Raw genomic sequence first — 19,431 nt, forward strand, 5'->3', positions numbered from 1 at the left:
TTCACAAGGTTTGAGGCTATAGTTGAACAGTTCATCTAATGTTCATGCTAGGTAATGTTAGAGATTATTTAGCAGGTGATAATTTCAGGGCCCATTGAAACAGTGTTTTTGGCCTTAGCAAGCACTGACAGGACCTGCTCCATTTTAATAGTTGTGGAGGGAATATGCTTGAAGGGATTTCACAGGGGGTAATGGGGGTGGTGGGGGGTGAAGTTAGTGCTAAATGTATCAGCTAAAAGATTTTCTATGTCATCCTGGTCAGTGAACAGTGTGCCATTTACCACCAGTTCTGCATACTGCTGTGTGCTACTTTTAAGGTTCCTGACATAGCTGAACAAGGCTTTGTGATTGTCTTTCATTTAACAGACTACCCTGACCTCATAATTTGCCTTATTGGACCTTATTATATGTTTTAATTTCCTGTTTAGTTTAACCAGAGGGCTCTTGTCTCTGTGAGAGTTGTTCTTTTTAATTTTGTCAATAACTTTTTTCTTTTGTTATATACTAGGTTAAGGTCAGGATTTCACAGTGGGGAGGGTTGTTTTTGATGTTAGATGTAGGTTTTCTTCTGGTAGCTATGGCAGCCTCAATGCAGCCATTTACATGTTTCTATAAATTTTCAGTGAACAATTCTGCATAGACAGCTGTGTTCTCTGGATTTGTCAGAGTACTTAATTTTGACAAACTGTAAAACAGGATGCAGTTAGCTTTAGAATAGTTCCTAAATATTACTGGTTTAGTTGAGTTTTCAGAGCTGATTTTTATTTCAAGGGAGACAGCTTTGTGATCTGATCACACCAATGAGGATGTGACATTGGAGAGGGCCACCACTTTCCTATGCTGGTGAATACCAGGTCTAATATTTTTGAGACTCTGGGTGGAGTGCATACTACCTGGTCCAGGGTGTTTGTTTTGACAATGTCCAGCAAATTTTGTGACTGTGAGTTAGAGAAATGTAAATTTCCCAGCCTATAGAGGGGTAGTTAAAGTATCCCATAAATAGGGTGTTTGGTTGAATGTTGAGTGCCTGCAGTAGGGTAAGGTACAAGTTGTGAATTTGTTGGTCATAGATGGTGACCAGTAGCTGGCTAGGATATGGTACTAAAGCTTGTCTATGAGGACATGGACATGGATGCGCTCTAGGCCATCATCCTATTTATTTAACCTGGAGTTGTATTTGTTGCTAACATAAATCAAGGCCCCTCCATCTTTAGCCTGAGTGTGTTGTTTCTGTTGGTCTAAATGTGTGGAAGGCACTGTAACTTTGCACTGCTGGAGTACTTTCTATGGCTTTAAACCAAGGCTCAGTGATAGCACAGATGTCTGCATTCTCCAAAGTAAGAAGAGCTAGTAGGATGTGGATTTTCTTGTTTAAGTTCCTAGCACTGAGCAGTAGCACCTTAAGGTTTTTTTTTTACTACATTGGTAGTTTTATCATTTTGACATTGTGTAAAAGAGGCTCTAAGGGGGGTGGATAAAGTCTTAGCCAATATCCAAAAGCCCAGGGGGGAACATGTGCAGACCATCACTGGAAAAGCACCATGTTCTGTTAACCATGTCCTCTCATGCTGATAGATATTTGATCCCCTTGGAGAGACACCAGAAACTAAGCCAACTGTTAAAAAATCAATAATGTTTTGTTCATACTGCAGCATCTTCCTAGGTAAAGGTAGAATGCTACTCAATGCAAGACACATACTTGTGTGTAACACATATTCAGAGACATATGTCTCTTTTCATATAGTCCAATGAGATACATCTAAGGCCATTTACACCCACATGGACTATGATAGAATCATATTGGTACATGTGGTGCAGTGGCTTGAGTGCATGCATGATATTACAGATCCTATCTCCAGATAGACAACTAAACATTATTGTCTCTTTGTCTAGCCTGGTGAGAGGGGTATCTGTGTGTTGTACAATGGAATTTCCTATGACAAGAATATTTGGTAAAGTGTTTGCTTGCCTTATAGCCTTTCTTCTTTGTGGGCCATTGGGTGTAGGCTTATGTGTGGTGTTAGGTGTTATTTTCCCTATGTGCTTTAGTGACTGTTGAGGATACATGTTTCTGTTTATTTATTTATTCACTGACATTTGATTACCATAAAAGTCTGAAAGGATAGTAGTCCATTTTCAGTGGAGGGCCAGGTAGAAAACTTCTAAAGTATTACAAAACCTTTTATGAACAATAAATTTTCAGTCTTCAAAAATAATACTAAAACTTCTTCAGTTTAAATAATCATACCAAATCAGACATAATATGAAAACACTGGTTAAAAGTATATGTGAGTTAATATTTAGAGAACTTTTAGCTAGTTTATATGGAAATTAAAGATAGGTTAGTATAATATAAATGGGGATTGCAACAGAAAGTGAGGGGAAAAGCAGGCTTGTGATATATTAAGAGACAAAAATTCAGAGGAGAGCAATTGGTAGAAGTAAGGAATTGAGTGAAGAAGGTATAATAAGGAGGTGTAAGGTATGAATAGGTATCTGTCTACATTTAGGAATATAGTGTATCCTTGTTTTGAGTAAGAACAGAGACAGATTTTGGCTAGGAAGTCTTTCAGAATGGTTTTAGAGGTGGGAGAACCATATTGACCTGACTGATACAGGTGAGGATACAGACAACATCCAGCAGATGGGGTTTTTCATCACTGAATCTTAATGAGTGATACTTTTAACATATCAAATACAAAAATATTTTAAAATATTTAAAAAAGTTAGATTATTAATCTACTTCATAAAAATATGTGCATTACTGAGGTCAAAGAAAATGTCTTACTATTTCTTTGGAGTAAAAAGAAATAATTGCAATCTATGTTAATGTGTGACTGGGAACATAGTTTTGTAGAAAGGCATTTAGGGCAGGACAAACAGATGGGTGCTGGATAATTCTATAGGTGGTAAGAGGCTATGTATTTGTTAGTTGATGGAGTAGTTCTAACTAATTTAGGCTTTTTAGACAAGTCTATAAATAAGGAGGAGGCTAGTTTGCCATTATCTCTAGCTTTATTGACAGTATCTAAATAGGTTAGAAGTGCAGTGTTAGTACCATGAGAAGGATGGAAGCCATGTTGTGTGGGGATGGGAGTTCTTCCTGCAGGAGATAGTTTACCAAATAATTTTGAATATATTTTTCAAGTATTTTAGAAAGGGGGAAAATATTATTACAGGTCTAAAGTTAGTAATGTCTGTTGAATTTTCAACTTTGTGCAGAGGAATAATGTGTGACTTTTTCCAGAGATAGAGAGAAAGAATGTGGGGTTCCTGGATTGTCCTATTTATAACAAATGGGACAGGATTGGTGATGCTATTAGCAGCTATTTTAAGGTACTCACTTGGAAGGTTATCAGCTGCAGTAGAGAATGGTTTGAGTTTGTCTCAGAATAGTTTTATATTGGATGTGGTCACAGGTTTGAAGGTGAAAGTGGATGTGATGATACATTGTTGTTGGACAGGGTTGGAATTAGATGTTGGGGAATCCTTGGTTAAGAATGCTATACCATCTGTGAAATAAGAGTTGCATTGTATTGGGTTTTGAGTGGTGAGTTATTGGGATAGGGGTTAGGGTTGAATTTTTGGCTGTTAGATGGCTTAGGAGCCTTTCTGGTTTGGAAATGTGTATTTTAAGTCCTTCAGAATAAGAAGGTCTATGTGTATGGTGAGCAGCATGTGTGTAGAATACAAAGTGTATGTTGTTAACAGCCTTGTTAGTAAGGAAGATTTTAGCCTTCAAGGAAGTTATGTATGTATATCTCTCACATACTGTGTGAGTTTCTTTAAAGATTAAAAGGTTGCCAGAGTATGTAAGACAATTACATGCTCTACATACAGCTACCATACTGGCCACCTAGACATTAGGAAAATGCATATCCATATTATCAGGACCTGTATTATGGTTGATCTATAATGGTTTGGGGACCCGGTTTTACAGGTGATTATCTGTCTGGTGTCTGGGTTTCAGGCTAGCTGTTAGGCAGTGCTATGATCTTTTATTAATATTGTTTAATGTTCTAACTAGCTGTCCTATGTTTAAATCCACTCAAAACCTTACTGTGTTACAGGTTAATGTTCTCAGTACTGCTTTATCTAAAATTTACAGGTATTTGCTAGACTTTGTGTAAATGTGCCTACTTTATAGCCACAGAGAAAAAGCTAAAAACTAACTCCTATGCCCTCTTGTCAGTATATAATTCCACTCTGAACTCCCTTGCCTGCTTCCCAACTCAGAGAAAGAAGACAAACACCTTCTGCTACAAATTGGAAGACCCTAGAAACTCTTAATGTAAAACCACATTAAAAATAACTCTCAAGTGCAGACAAACACCACACACCTAAGCCTCCAACTAGATTGCCTTTCTGCAAGGTGAATTAAATCAAGGCAGATCAGTGAATCAACAAATAGACAATGAGTGCTTTTTAGATAAAAGTTGCTTAAATGCTTTGAAAATACCATAAAATAGTAGTGACCCTTGAAATCAGTAAGAGCAAGTACAAAAATACAGTAAAGTTCCTTATCTCAGCCTGGATGGCACTGGATTCAGAAAAAAATACACTTTGAATACATAGGCAAGGTTGCCAAGCATTGCTGACATCTGTGGGGAATGAGCACAGAGTCACACAAACATGCCTACTTTATAGCCACAGCAGAAAAAAAAAGTTGAATCCAATAAACAACTGCACTTTGAGTTCCCTGGAGTGATTCCCAACATAGAGAAACCAGGCAAACACTTTCTGCTACAAAATGGATGACATGGAAATTATTATTTTTTTCTTTTTTTTTTAAGAAAATTGTTATTAATTTAGCATATTTAACTGCGGTGGTGGTGCTGTGGTAGCGTTGTCGCCTCATAGCAAGATTTGGTCCCGTTCGATTCTCAGCTAGAGCGTTTTCTGTGTGGCGGCATACATGAATGGGGCGTGCCTTTGTTGAAGGTTGTGCATCAGGGCTGGTAACCTGGTACGTAAAAATCCACTACCAATCATTAGCGGACTGGAGTTCCGCTGTGGCGACCCCTAATCGGGAAAAGCCAAAAGACACAACAACAGCAATATATACACATAAAGGAAGAAATTCATCTTCAGCAACTGTTATACAATGATAGGAATACATTTAATCATTAAGATAATCTTATACAATTAAAACGTTAAGAATCTTGGTATTTCAATAGCAACATTTCAAGGTTATCCCAACAAGTAAAGGTCTTACTATGATTTATAGATATCATTCTGATCACTTCTTTTTTAGTTTTACATAGTATTTTTGCTAAATTTAAAAATTCTTTGAACATAGGAACTAAGTTCGATTTCCAATGTTTTGTAGTGACTTTTCTAGCAACTGCCAATAGAGTCCAAAAGAATCTTTGCACTTTGGCATTTACAGATACAGGAAGTAGAGCATCCATTAGTGTTATGGATCTATTTAAAGAACAATTATCAGACCATAACCACGTAAAAATGTACTTATCTCTTCCCAATATACATTTAATTTTTTAGAGTCCATAAACATGTGTCCAATCAGCTTTCACATCTTTACTACTGCTCCAACAAACTGAATAAGTCATTTTGCTAAACAGAAATGTTATATGGAGTAACAAACATTTTACTTATATATTTCCACATAAAAACATTCCATTATAAACGTGAAGAAGCTTGACTAACAGATTTAAGTATCAAAGCTTTATTCTTACCAACTATTGAGCCTCTCATAACTTTTCCTTTTTCAAAGCAATCAGACCATAATACTAATCCATTTCTTTTTTATTAAATTCATTTTAACATTGATCTGAACGTCCATAAATCTAGAGGTATGTGCAATAAGAAAACATAATTTTCCATTTTAATATTAATGGAGTTTCAAAACATATTTCTTAACTGTTTAAGAATTGATTTCATATATGCAGATTCTAAAGATTGAAATTAATTTCCTTCTAAGACCATATGATTGAGGTTTCAAAAACTCAAAAGTCTGAACTGACATAAAAAAAAATATCCAAAGACATCGTTTCTGCAGGGGGCAAGCCCCTCTGCACCCTCCATACTTAAATATACCATCTCTGTGAAATGGGAAATCTCACATTCTGCACTTCTGCATACAGAGCGGAATGGGAGATTTCCCTTTTCTCCACTGTAGTGTGATCTTGGAGTTGGTATATTTAAGTTGGGGGTATGGGGTGCAGGGGGGTTTGCCCCCATGCAGAAACGGTCTTTGGATATTTTCTTTTATTTCAGTTAAGACTTTCAAGTTTCTGAAAACTCAATTATATAGTCTCAACCATATGTAATTCGAGTTTTCAGTAATTCAAGATTCTGGAGTGAAACCATATATATATATATATATATATATATAGAGAGAGAGAGAGAGAGAGAGACACACATATAGATATAGATATAAAATATTGGGTAATATAATCATTTTAATAAGCACTAACCTATCCTCCAAAGTAAAAGAAAAACATTCATTCCATTTTTAATAAGAAGTAACTTTCTTTTTCAATTACTTTTTCAAAATTATTATTAACAATCTTACATCTGGATAGATTTTTATTCCTAAATGTTTGAATTGTTTTCCTTCATATTCTATTTATCCTTAAACTTATTTAGTTATTGATTTCAGTTTTATTATTAAATTTCAGCAGCGATACAGTTAGTAAAATATCATTGCAAAAAGTTATATTTTAGATTGACAGTCTCTATTAATTTAGAATTCATAGATTTTCCATTGCTTCTTACTCTATTAGCTAAGTGTTTGATAACTAATGCAAATAATAAAGGAGACAGGGGGCACCCTTGTTTTGTGTTTTGTTTAAAGTGAGCCCTTGAAAATGTAAGATCCAATTTTAACATATGCTTTGAAGTCTCTATACAGATTTTTTTAGAATTCCAGTAAACTGTTCTAAAAATGCAAAGGTTTCTAAAGTTTTAAACAAGTAGTTCCAATCTACAGAATCAAAAACTCTCTTAATATCTAACCTAATTAGGGTCAATTCATGTTCCTTCCATTTGCTAAATCTAAGATAGTTGCTACCCTTTATGTATTATCATATGTTAATCTATTGACTATAAATCCTGTTTGATCTTTATTAATTATCTACTATATCTATTAATCTTGTGGAAAAAAATGGAAGCAAATATTTTATAGACTACATTTAATAATGAAATAGGTCTATATGAGGAGAGTAACTTACTATCCTTTCCTTGTTTAAGTATAGGTGAGATTATAAAAATTTCCACGAATTTGGAATTATTTTGTCACTCTGAATTACCCTGAAAATGTCACTCTGTAATATTTAATGGAAACAGACTATATAATTCCACACTTAAACCATCTAACCATGGCGCCTTACCATTTTTACCCTTTTTAAAGCTTTTTTAACTTCAGTCAGGGTAACAGTCTTATTTAACAGAGATAATTATTGGTCCTTTAGTTTACAAGTAACATTTTTCTTTAAACAATTGTCAGTTTTTTAATCATCAGGATTGTTACTTTTATCTTTATTAAGATCCTCTGGATTTTTTTTTTTAAATATTAAGCATTTGCTCTGTATCTGAAGTAAACTTATTAGTGTGCGGATTTTGGATATTATTGATCTGTGCCTTTTTGCTTAACATGTTACTTCTATTGGCTAATCTATGTAGATTTTTGAGGTCATCACATAACTATGCAGTTTTATTTTTTCTAACGTTATCTCCACTTTATGCATTAAAACTATTTGATATTCTGTCATTAATTTTTAATGATTTCAGTATTATCTAATTTCTTTGTTTGTTGTTCAAACCTCACTTTGTATATTTCAATTTGTATTTTTAATATCTCTTTATCCCATTATTTCATTTTATTACTAGTCCATGGTCCCATTCTGTTTTTAGTTTGCATTTTTATGGAGTCCCATAGTATGACTTTACTAACCTGACCATTATCATTCAAAGACAAAAAAATCCTCAATGTGTTCCTTAAGGTAAATCTTAAACTCTTTAAATTTCATCATGTACACTGGGATTCTATAAAGAATCTGAAATTCTATAAAGAATCTGAAACTTCCTTATACCCATTACTAAATTAACCCTCAGCTAGAGGACAAGGAATAGTTTTAAAATAATTCACTTTACTAAGTAATCCTATAGAGGCATATATCCTATCAGTTCTAGTTTGCGTCCCATGCACATAAAATAATGAGTGAAGAACAATAACTTATCTTCTGCTTTTGCTAGTAAATAGAGTAAATTATTGTTACTAATCCATCTATTTAGTGCTGAAGCTGATACCAGCATTTTAGCTTTCTCCTGTTCATGTGTGTCTTCTATACTAAAAATGCAGTTAAAATCTTCTGCTAAAATAAAACTACCCTTCCAATGACTTTGTAATAAGTTTAAGGGATCTTTAGCCACTCTTGCACCTATTCTAGGGATCCAGTAAAAATGAGCTAATATATACCATTTGCACTGTAGTCACTGGGTGTGATGATTTCAATGATCAATGCTACTCTTGACTTCTTTTCTTGGACCACTATATCCAGTTTTCTAGCATCTATCTTTTGAACTATTGGTAATGGGTGATCCCATGTGACATAAACTTCATCATTTTCTATGATGCTTTGAGGCTTATGTTTCCAGTGTTTTTCAACCATTTCAATGCCATAATGTTTGCGTAATCACCAGTGCAACAATCTTGCCACATTATTAAGCCTTTCAGTATACAGTCTTCAGCCATTAGTACATTGCAATCAGCAACAAGGTGTACAACTGTTTCCAATTCACTTTTACAAAATATTTGTCTATTTCTCCCATGTATCCAATGGACTTTGTAAACCAATGTGTACATAGCCCACTGTCTTGGGCTGCCAATATTAACCTGTCATCTCTTGGGTTGAATTCGCCTCTCCTTAACCATTCCTGCATTTGTTCCTGATCAACATGAGGTTCTTCTAGACTTTTTCTATACTTGAAGCTATATTTATGCTTTTTCGACATTTCTTGCCTTCTCATCTGGTCCTTCACCTTATATTCTTTCTTTTGTTTTTTGGCACATTCAGTTGCTGCCAGATTTTTATCTATTTCTGGTTTGATTTTCATTCCTGCTTGATGTCAATATGCTTCTGCTAAATTAAGCAGAGAAGTCATCTTAGATTTATTCTCCTCATGTTCCAAAACTTTCACTACATTTGGGTCTTGTGAGGTCAGCAGATATGGGTGGAGTCCCACAATTGCAGATCTATACATGTAATCAATTCCAAGGAGGCCTACCCCTCCTTCAGAATGGGGAATATATAACCTTGGTACACACTGATTTTTATAAATTATTTGGTGAACATGAAGCATTCTTCTTGCTTTCCTATCCAATCTACCCAACACATTTTGGGGCCAGTCAATCACTCCAAAACTGTAAGTTAGAACAGGAAGAGCAAATTGGTTTATAGCTTGGATTTTGTTCCTAGATGTCAATACTGTTTTCAGGATTTATTTAAGTCTTCTAAAGTATTCCCTATTAAGTTTTATTCACATTTGTTCATGTTTTATTGTTGATTCTTCAATTCCCAAATATTTATACACTCCCTCTTGCTCAAGTTCTTTTATATCACATTCTTGTCTCAAACTGATGTTTTCCCGGTGCTGCAGTTTTCCTGCTTTAAAGGTTGCTTTTGCACACTTATCAAGACCAAATGGCATTTTTATATCATCTGAAAATGTTTTGTTAACCTGCAGCTGTGCTTTCAGTTTCTCATCTGATGAGCTATACAGTTTTAAATCATCAACAAAGAGAAGATGAGAAGTCTTTACACTTTTTTTTTCAGGAGCCAAATTGTAGCCATAGGCTAAGCTGTTAAGTAAACAGCTTAATGGGTTAATGGCAAGACAGAATAGCAACAGTGACAGAGAGCCACCGTGGAATATCCCCCTTTGAATTTTTATCCCTGGGATGATAATCTGTCCTTTATCATGGCTTAATTGCACAGTGGTCTGCCACTGTTTCATGGTTACTGTAATGTAGTCGATCAGTGTAGGGTATATCCTAAACTTCTTTCTCTTTCTTTTACTTCTTGTATCCATTTAGCATCTTCATTATGTTCCACAGCATCTTCATAGATACTTCTCCAAAATAATAATTAATACTGTTTTAAAGAGTGGACTACATATTAGAAGGGAAAAGGTCCTACTCGCTTGTCCTTAATGCTGATTTTTTTTTTTGTCATTGGACTTGTGATGCCACCCCCAATTTAGATCCATGAACAGTAAACAGCATTGCATGACAGTACAGTTGTATGTGTGCTTTTACAGCTGAAAGCACTAGCTAAGTGAACTTTGTATCTGAAGGTCATGATATATTATTCTAGTTACAGAGAAATGTTCATTTATTCCTAGATACCATCAGTAGCCCATCCATCCATTCACAACCACTTCTTCCCATTTTTTTTGCACAGGGGGTTGGGGTGTCACTTCAATAGTGACAGTCCTCTAGAGCCAATATTCATACTGGCAGGTGGCTAGCCCTGCTGCATTTGTTCTACACCATATACATACATGCACACTCACACCTACAGCCAATTTGCAGTGTCCAGTCCACCTACTACATGACTTTGGAATATAGGAGGAAACAGGAGCACTCAGACAAAACCCACACAAATGCAGAGAAGACATGTAGACTCCACAGAGATGGTACCCCAGATAGGAAATGAACCTGGGAACCTCTTGCTGTCAGTACTGTGACACTATACCACCTACAGGTAACAGCAATAGCCTTATATATCAGTTTGAATGCTCTAATCTTGCCATTCATTTCACAAAAAAATGATTTATTAATTGCATTTATTTATTGTGTTTGTTTACCAGGAAAGTCTGACTGGGTAACAGCATCCTTGTCAGTGGGGTTCCAGGGAGATAATTACATTTACATTCTGGTAGAAGAGAATAAGAAATTTACAGTTAGTGGAGAAAAGATCCAAGCATCCTCACCTATGCAAACAGTATAGCAGATCAGTTTAAGAGTTTATGTCTGATTTATTGACATATCAGTTTAAGATTCAAAAATTTTGGTTAAGACAGTTTTATTTGGATTTCAATTTTATTGTTAAGATAGATATCAAGTCAATAATAGTTAAATGGAAGACAATCAGGGTTTGGGAAAATGGATGAATAACAGCAGTAGTGGTTGTAATAGTAATAATGTGTTAATAGTAACAAATATAAAAAAGAAGTGAGTTTGAAAGGAGAATTGAGATAGAAATGGAGGAGTAGTACTACAGAGTTTAATTTATGGTTTCATTGATATTTTATAAGATCTGTCCTGGGAGTGGAGAACTGGAATGGCCAATTGTTAATTAAGTGAGATTTTAGCTGTATATATTTTTATTCAAAAAATATTTTTTTAACACAAACAATTTTAAATTAACACAATTAATAATAATATCACCCTTTGAGGAGGGTTGGGCCTTGGGCTAGCAACCCGACCCCATAAAACCCATGTCTGCTATGGAAACAACAAGTACTAAATGGTGCTGTATGCACGGGAGCAAATACAGAATCCTGGAATAATAATATAATGCAAAAGAAAAATAATACATTTTCAAATAAAGGAATAAAATTGAACAATACAATACAATACAATATTTACAAAGGCCTGAGAAAATAAAATTGAAAAAATGTTACTCTATTTCTTCTTTAGAGAGTATCCATTTTCTTCTTCAATTACTTCTATTAACATCAGATGTAGAATTCAGTTGATCAAAGTCAATGAGAGAAATTACTTTTGTCCAAGGATTAATCCTGTTCTTTTAAGTTAGTCTCTTTTGATGTTGTGTCCTTTAATAAGGATAGAAAGTCTTCAAAAGAGAGTGAAGTAGTTGTTCTTCATTTCATAGTAATACATTTCCTTGCTACCACAAAAATTAACCATAAGAAGAAAAGGTTAACATTTTTTAATTCACTTATCACATTAACATTTGATAGGATTAATAATTTAGATAAATAAAATTTATCAGAGAATGAAGCTTTTAAAACTTCATCTGTCTTAGACCAAAATAAATTCAAGGAAGAACATTCAAAAAATACATGTACCCAATCAGCTTTGCATACTTTGTAAGTATCTCCAACACATTACATTACTATTCTTATTGAATTTGGTTGTTTTATTTGGAGTTAAAATGCACTGTTTATAAATTTTCAAGTAAATATATGCTAGTATTGGAAACAAGACGTGCGCTTTACAGATGATAGGATTTGAGATTTATTTTGAGGAGTAAAATGAGAGGTGTGACTTAATGTAATATGATTCCAGAGTTTTGAATTTAAATTTGTTTTATAGTGTCTGAATATTTTGCAAAGCTTTGAAATCAAATAATCAAATTTTGAGTTATCATATACTATTTCATAGATAAAGTTAATTAGTTTAGGAGTTTCATTAAAGTGAGAGTGAGAAATAGATAGAGGTAATTCCTGTGTGCAGATTTTCACATTTTGTACTAATAAGCAACCCTTAGGACTTAAGTCAAACTCTAAAATAAGTTGTTGAACGTCTTTAGCTTTTAAATCTTTGATACATTGATACCAATAGACAAAATTTTTGTTTTTCCAAATATAAAAAGTATGAGTATGGTATTTATCAAAAAGAATTAGTGATACTAAAAGGAATAATGGATATAATGGATTCAAACCAGATTTTGATATCTATGTTAGTATTAAAGTTACGTAGGTTGAATCTGATGGAAAAGAAATATTATGTTGAACAAAATTACATAGATAATACCAGAATAAATTATCTACATTAGATTAATTAGTATTATATATTATATTGTTCTTAGTATTTAGAAGAGTTAAATGTAAATGATTTCAATTTGAATTGTAATTAGTTATCAATCCAATTTACTATAACTTTAAAAATTGATGCTTTGATATTGAGTATCAATATCAGGAAAATTAATTCCTCCAAGATCCCAAGGTCTAATGTCATGAATAAATGCTATTCTGTCTTTATTGGGAAACCAGAGACATTTTAAAAGTTGTTTATTTCAGTTGTGTGTTGTTTTTTAGAATATAGAGAAAAATCTTGGATTATATATAATATTTTGGGGAAAAGGATCATTTCTATTAATTGAAGTCTATCCTCAAATGAGATAAGGTTATCCCATTTAGAAAAAAGATTCTTTATTATGTCTGTGATATTATTGTAACTGACATTAATTGCATCATCTGTAGATGAAAGTAATATAGTACCTAGATATTCAAAAGAGGAGACCTTGTTACCTATAATATGATTTTTTTTTTGTATTTGAATTTTTTTCTTTTTATTTAGTATTAAAACTTTAGATTTAGAATGATTAAAGTAGAAGCCAGAAATAGATTGGAATTGGTTTATTGTAGGTTCTAATTCAATAATGATTGATCTATTATTAGAAAGTGTCAAAATATATAATTTTCAAATAACATTATTTTAATTTAAAAGAGTAATTATTAGAAATATCAATACCATTTATGTTTGGATTTGTTTGAATTTGAATAGCAAAAATTAAATGGCTGGAGGAAAAAGAATGGGAGAGAGTGGACAACCTTGTTTAGTATCTTTGGTCAGTGGGATGCATTCTGAAATAAAGGGACCGATTTTATCATATTTAAAAGTATTATTATAAATTTTCTTTAAGAGTGAAATTAATGTTTTAGGGAAATCAAAGTGATCTAAATTTTTGAATAAATAATTCTGGTTTAGAGAATCAAAAGCTTTTTTCAATAGCTAGGCAAATTAATAAAGCTTCTTTATTTTTGTTGAAAAAATCTATGAGAAATATTTGATGTATAAAACCAGTCTGATCAGAGTTAATTACTTGAGCTATAGGTTCTTTCATTCTGTCAGTAATGATGGACATGAAACTCTTATAATTGTTATTTAGAAAAGAAATAGGTCCATAGGAAGAGCAGAGTTGTGAATTTTTCTTTTCTTTTAATATAGATGCAATTAAGGAATATTTCAAAGAAGAAGGAACCATTTATTGAGTTTGAACGTCAATAAAAGTTTTGTGAAAAAAAGAAATGATATGAGATGGAAGGATTTTATATATCTGTATAATTATCTCATCCATATCTGGAGTTTTATTAGCTTTTGGTCTCCTTATAGATAATTTGCTTGCACAAATCATCTTTTAATTTTGATGAAATTTTCTTGATATTAGTATTATTAGGATTTAAAGTTGGATTAATAGTTGCAATATTAAGATTAAGAATTTGAGTTGTACAGTAAAATCTAAAAACAAACTAGATAAAAGAACTTCATTAAAGCCAAAAAACATAGTAGCTTCTTATGAAACTTTAATCACATCAATACCATAGATAAAAAAATTAGAGCTTTCATCCACTTATATCAATTCATGAACTTCATCAGATAAAATATAATTTTAAAATACCAGTTTAAATACATGTAACAAGCAAATCAAATTTATTTTCCCCATGATGACATCACTCATCCCTCCACCTTTTGAAAGCACCCTTCATTCCACTACGTTCATAACCCTTTGAAAATTATTATTTCACCATGTTAAAATAGCAATATTATAATAAATTGATTAAAAAAGATGGACTACCCCCAAAATAAATTATGTAGTTAGTGTAACTACTCAACCAATGGAGCCAGATAATTAATTAAATAAAACACAATCAAATAATTTTGCAGCATTCTACTACATCCATATTTTATATTATATTTCCAGTATAACATTATCTATATAATGCTTTAATCCTTAAAAGGTAATATATGGAACAATAATCATTTATTCCAGGCCAACTATAGGCATTTAATTTTAACTGCCACATAAGCTTGTTCTTCTATAAATAAAGGTTCCAAGGGCCACCCCTTTGTCTGGCTTTAACTTTATCAATCACCATATATCTAAACGTTTGGACAGAAAATAGTAGTATGTGTTTTGCAAGGGCATTGATCTCTCTTTCCTTCTTAATATTGTACTTGTGTTTGTATATCCTATCCCTTAGCCTACATTCAGTTTTGCCGACTTAAAAATAAGGGCAATCCTGACATAAGGTTAGGTATACAACCCCTTTTGCATTACAGTCAAACTTCTGCAATAATCTAAACTCAACTTCTCCAATCCTAAATACAGTTCCTGTATAAATCTTCCTACAGTAAGAACACCTTCCACATTTCATCATTTGTGGCATGGAATTCCTTTCCTTTGTATTTACATTTTCTAAAATTGATTTAAAATTCATCCCCCTATGAAATACTATCTGGGATATAGTTCCTATCTTATTCTTGACTGACTTATCATCTATCATGATAGACTAATTTGTATTTAATACCCATTTTATCGCTTTGTGGTCTTTACTGAATGTAATAATAAAATTCATGGAGAAATTAATCTTCATTAATAACATCCTACATAGTTAAAAATACATAGAAAAGACAATAGTTTTTTTTAAAAAAACTACTTATAGAAATAAACAATTATGTATGCATGCCCTACACAGGTAACAAGCTTCTAAAACAGTCTAGGGGGATCTAAAGATGTAAAGTTATGTGTAAATATACATACACGTATGTCACTGAACGTGAATGTGTTAGGAGTGGTATTACTTTAACAGTAGTGATGATTGGTTAGGTTTGAACATGTGCTACAACATTTAAAAGTAGGAGTGTGTTAATTGTGTTTTTATCTGAAGAAGTTTGAACACAGTGTCAAACGAAAAGTACTTAATGGTACTTGGAATAAAAAATTTTTGGGACTTTTTAATGTCTTTCAGGTGTTTGTTTCTTTAGTCTTCCATCCTGCCAATTTGGTATTTTTACTTGATTCGTAGAAATAGCTACAGACTTGTGCGTAACTAGCTACTCTAATGCAGATGTCTGACAAGGCCAGAGATTCTCCCTGATGACATGTACATCGGGTGCTGCATGAATTACACATATCCAAATTCTATAAGTCAGTCAGTAATCCTTGGCTAAACAATGAGTCAAACCACTATACTATACAGAAATTAACAATTCCACAATAAGAAAAAGTAGGCTTGGGACTCTGGAAGATGTCCTTCTGGTGTTGAGCAATTATCAGAATATTGCTTTTTGACTCAGCCTGCTATAACTGCCATGTTTTTTTTTTTCAAGGATCGCTGCACTGAGACTGTCATTAGTACTTTTATAAATGACATCAAGTTCAGCTGTGATAATGACATTGCTTTTGCTGTTATAGTTTTAATTATCCAATGCTTGCCTTGTTTCTATAAGCCAAAGTATACAGGTGGCTGCCAACACTATGGTCAGAAACAAACTGAAACCATGGAGTCCATGCTATACAATTACAATAGTTTTGACCACTGTGTAATTTAAGTATTGCAATGACCAAATAATACACAAAACAGTGTTTAATGTTGCAGTCCCTCCTCCCTTTTTCTAGGTTCCTAGAAAACAGGCTGTCTGTGTGAATAACAGGCACAATAGCCTTGCATTCAGGTGAATGCATGAGTCCTATTTACACTTAAAACAAGGTGAATAAAGGCAGTAGCTTCACTTATCATTGTGATATGAAATCTCTGGAATTATTCTTAATGAAGCTTTCGTTGAGAGTATACAGAATACATATCATGTATATGTTTCTTTTAGCATAGTACATAGTAATAACAAAGGTAAAAATGCCCTTTTCAGGTCACTAAAAGCCACCCTGGTCCTTCAACTACCCCCCCCCAGCCTTGAGCATCATCTGACACCTCTGTTGCAGGAAGCAGGTCCCTCATCACCCCCCACCCCCTGCTAATATACTAACTCCAAGATTGCACCACAGCAAGGAAAAGGGCCAATTCCCTAAACCCTGCTATATTGCAGTCACACAGTACAGCTTTCCCTTTTATCCCTATATATTAACATTTCCAAAGTCAACATTTAGGTTTTGACCTCTTGAACAGTCAAGTAATTGCTATAAATATATATATATATATATATATATATATATATATATATATATATATATATATATATATATATATATATATAGGTTTACTATCATTATTGCAAAAAGGCAAAACATTTGCCATTCACAATAACAAAAATAAACACCGAAACCCAACTTTCCACTCCTTCCAAACCTATACAATGTTGACCCAAATACCCAAATGATCAAAACATTTGAGTCGACATTGCACCTAAAACATCACATGATAGCCATATAGGAGCTGATGTAAATCAAACTCCTATACGACATATCACATTTTTGCAGGGGGGAAAGCCCCCCAGCACCCCCCACACCCCCTGCTACTAATATATTCCAACTCCGAGATCGCACTACAATGGGGATATGGATAAATTTCCAATCCCCACTGTACCCCGATCTCCATTCATATAATCAAAGACACTTATGCGAATGTACTACTGCATTCGCATAAGTGTCTTCGACTATCCTATACACTTTTCATTTTGTGCATGGCATTTTTGATTTTCGGCAGCATACGTGCCAACAGAATGTCGTTCGTACAAATGATAGCAAACTGATGTGTGTGTATATATATATATATATATATATATATATATATATATATATATATATGGTTTGACTTCATAATCTCGAAATGATGAAATCTCGAATTTCATCATTTCGAGACCATAAAGTCGAAACCATACAAAACCGAAATTTCACAAACCCAAAACCATAAACCCGAACACGCAGCATACACCACACCACACACAAACCACAACACCCACACCACAAAACAAATAAACACACAAAAAAACACCAAACATGCAAATACCTACACTACACAAAAGCAGGGGAACAAGCCCCCCTGCACCCTCCCACACCTCCCTACTTATATATACTAACTCCGAGATCGCACAAACAGTAATAGACAGAACACTCACACCCAAACATTCCACAGTCCCTTGCACACGCGCCCGCGCGCACACACACACACACACACACACACACACACACACACACACACACACACACACACACATATATATGACACATACACAAACACCAACACATCCAACAATTACACACTCATACGTTAACCTACTTACCCTAACCCAAACATACAACTTAAAAACAATGTAATACACACTCAAACTCCCACCCAAAATAAAAATCAATCACTTACCTGACACTCCATGCAAATCCATACACATCCAATGTAAACACCACACTTAACTTAAAGCCATAACTGCGAATTTGAGATATTCTAATTCGCGATTATACACTCTCCACATTTTATAATTCACCTTTCTAGTCTCGAAATGCTGAAAATCGAGATTTCAGCATTTCAAGATTATGAAGTGAAACCATATATAATGAGATATGGTAAAAGGGAGAAGATCAACTATATCTAAATTCACTATTACCACTTTTAAAATAGATTATTATTATTATTTGTGTATTTATTATTATAGTACCATCAATTAGATGTAGACACATGCTCCTTGCTTTGTAGTATGGAAGGATAAGGCCCTGACTGCAGCCCATTTGACCCAAGTTGAAGTACCAGCTCAGGTAATGTAACAGCTGGGGAGAGGAAAATGGTAAATGAGTGGCTATGACCTGCCCATTCTAGGGGCAGGTTGTGGTTGTACCTGCCTGGTTCTTCCACTCCAGTGTAAGGGTGGAAACCTGGAGCAAGGAAAACAGGTGCCAGTATAAGGAGAGATGTATGCTGAGGTTTTGCAAGCTAGTGACACATGCTATTGTCTTCTAATGTGACAGAGTACATATGCATAGGTAGAATGGCATTAACAGTCTGCAAAGTGATGCAAGATACATCTGTCACCATCAGGAGTGCGGTTAGAGCTTATCACAGAAACACACTCATTGCTTACATTCTGGGTGATCTGTTGCTTCTGGGGGGATAGGGCATGTACCATGCAGTTCACTGCCCAAGGATAAGCAAGATCGATTGCTTTAGGGTCTTGTTATGAGGGTAAGTCAGATATACCTGGGTAGAGGATGAAAGTATGCTCCCTACAGGCAATGGAATGGAAGGATTGGGTCTGGCCAGGGAAAAAAAATTACACTTGTGGCTGTATTTCCTTTGTATTTTTTTCTACTGGCATACTTTCAGTACTACGTTTTTCTGCTGAAAACTTGAAATGTGTATATTACATATTATGTTCCATTTATATGTTTGTGTGTGTGTGTGTGTGTGTGTGTGTGTATGTATATATATATATATATATATATATAGAGAGAGAGAGAGAGAGAGAGAGATTCACCCAGTCCTGAATGCAGCAAACCATTTTATCAATTAAGCAAAATAATACATAATAATATTATAAAAATATACATGTACATATATAAATATGCATGGGATGTTTTTCAGTAAACACTTTCATTCAAAGCTTTGCTCCAACTTCAAGAGTCTGATAACATGTCATATTTAGATACACTTTTGTATAATGAATTCTTGGTCTTTTATTTTCTAGTTGTGGTTCATGTTTGGAGCTTTTCC

Source organism: Protopterus annectens, chromosome 14.part0 (assembly GCF_019279795.1).
Source record: "Protopterus annectens isolate FY-2018-M chromosome 14.part0, PAN1.0, whole genome shotgun sequence".
In the NCBI taxonomy this organism is placed as follows: domain Eukaryota; kingdom Metazoa; phylum Chordata; order Ceratodontiformes; family Protopteridae; genus Protopterus; species Protopterus annectens.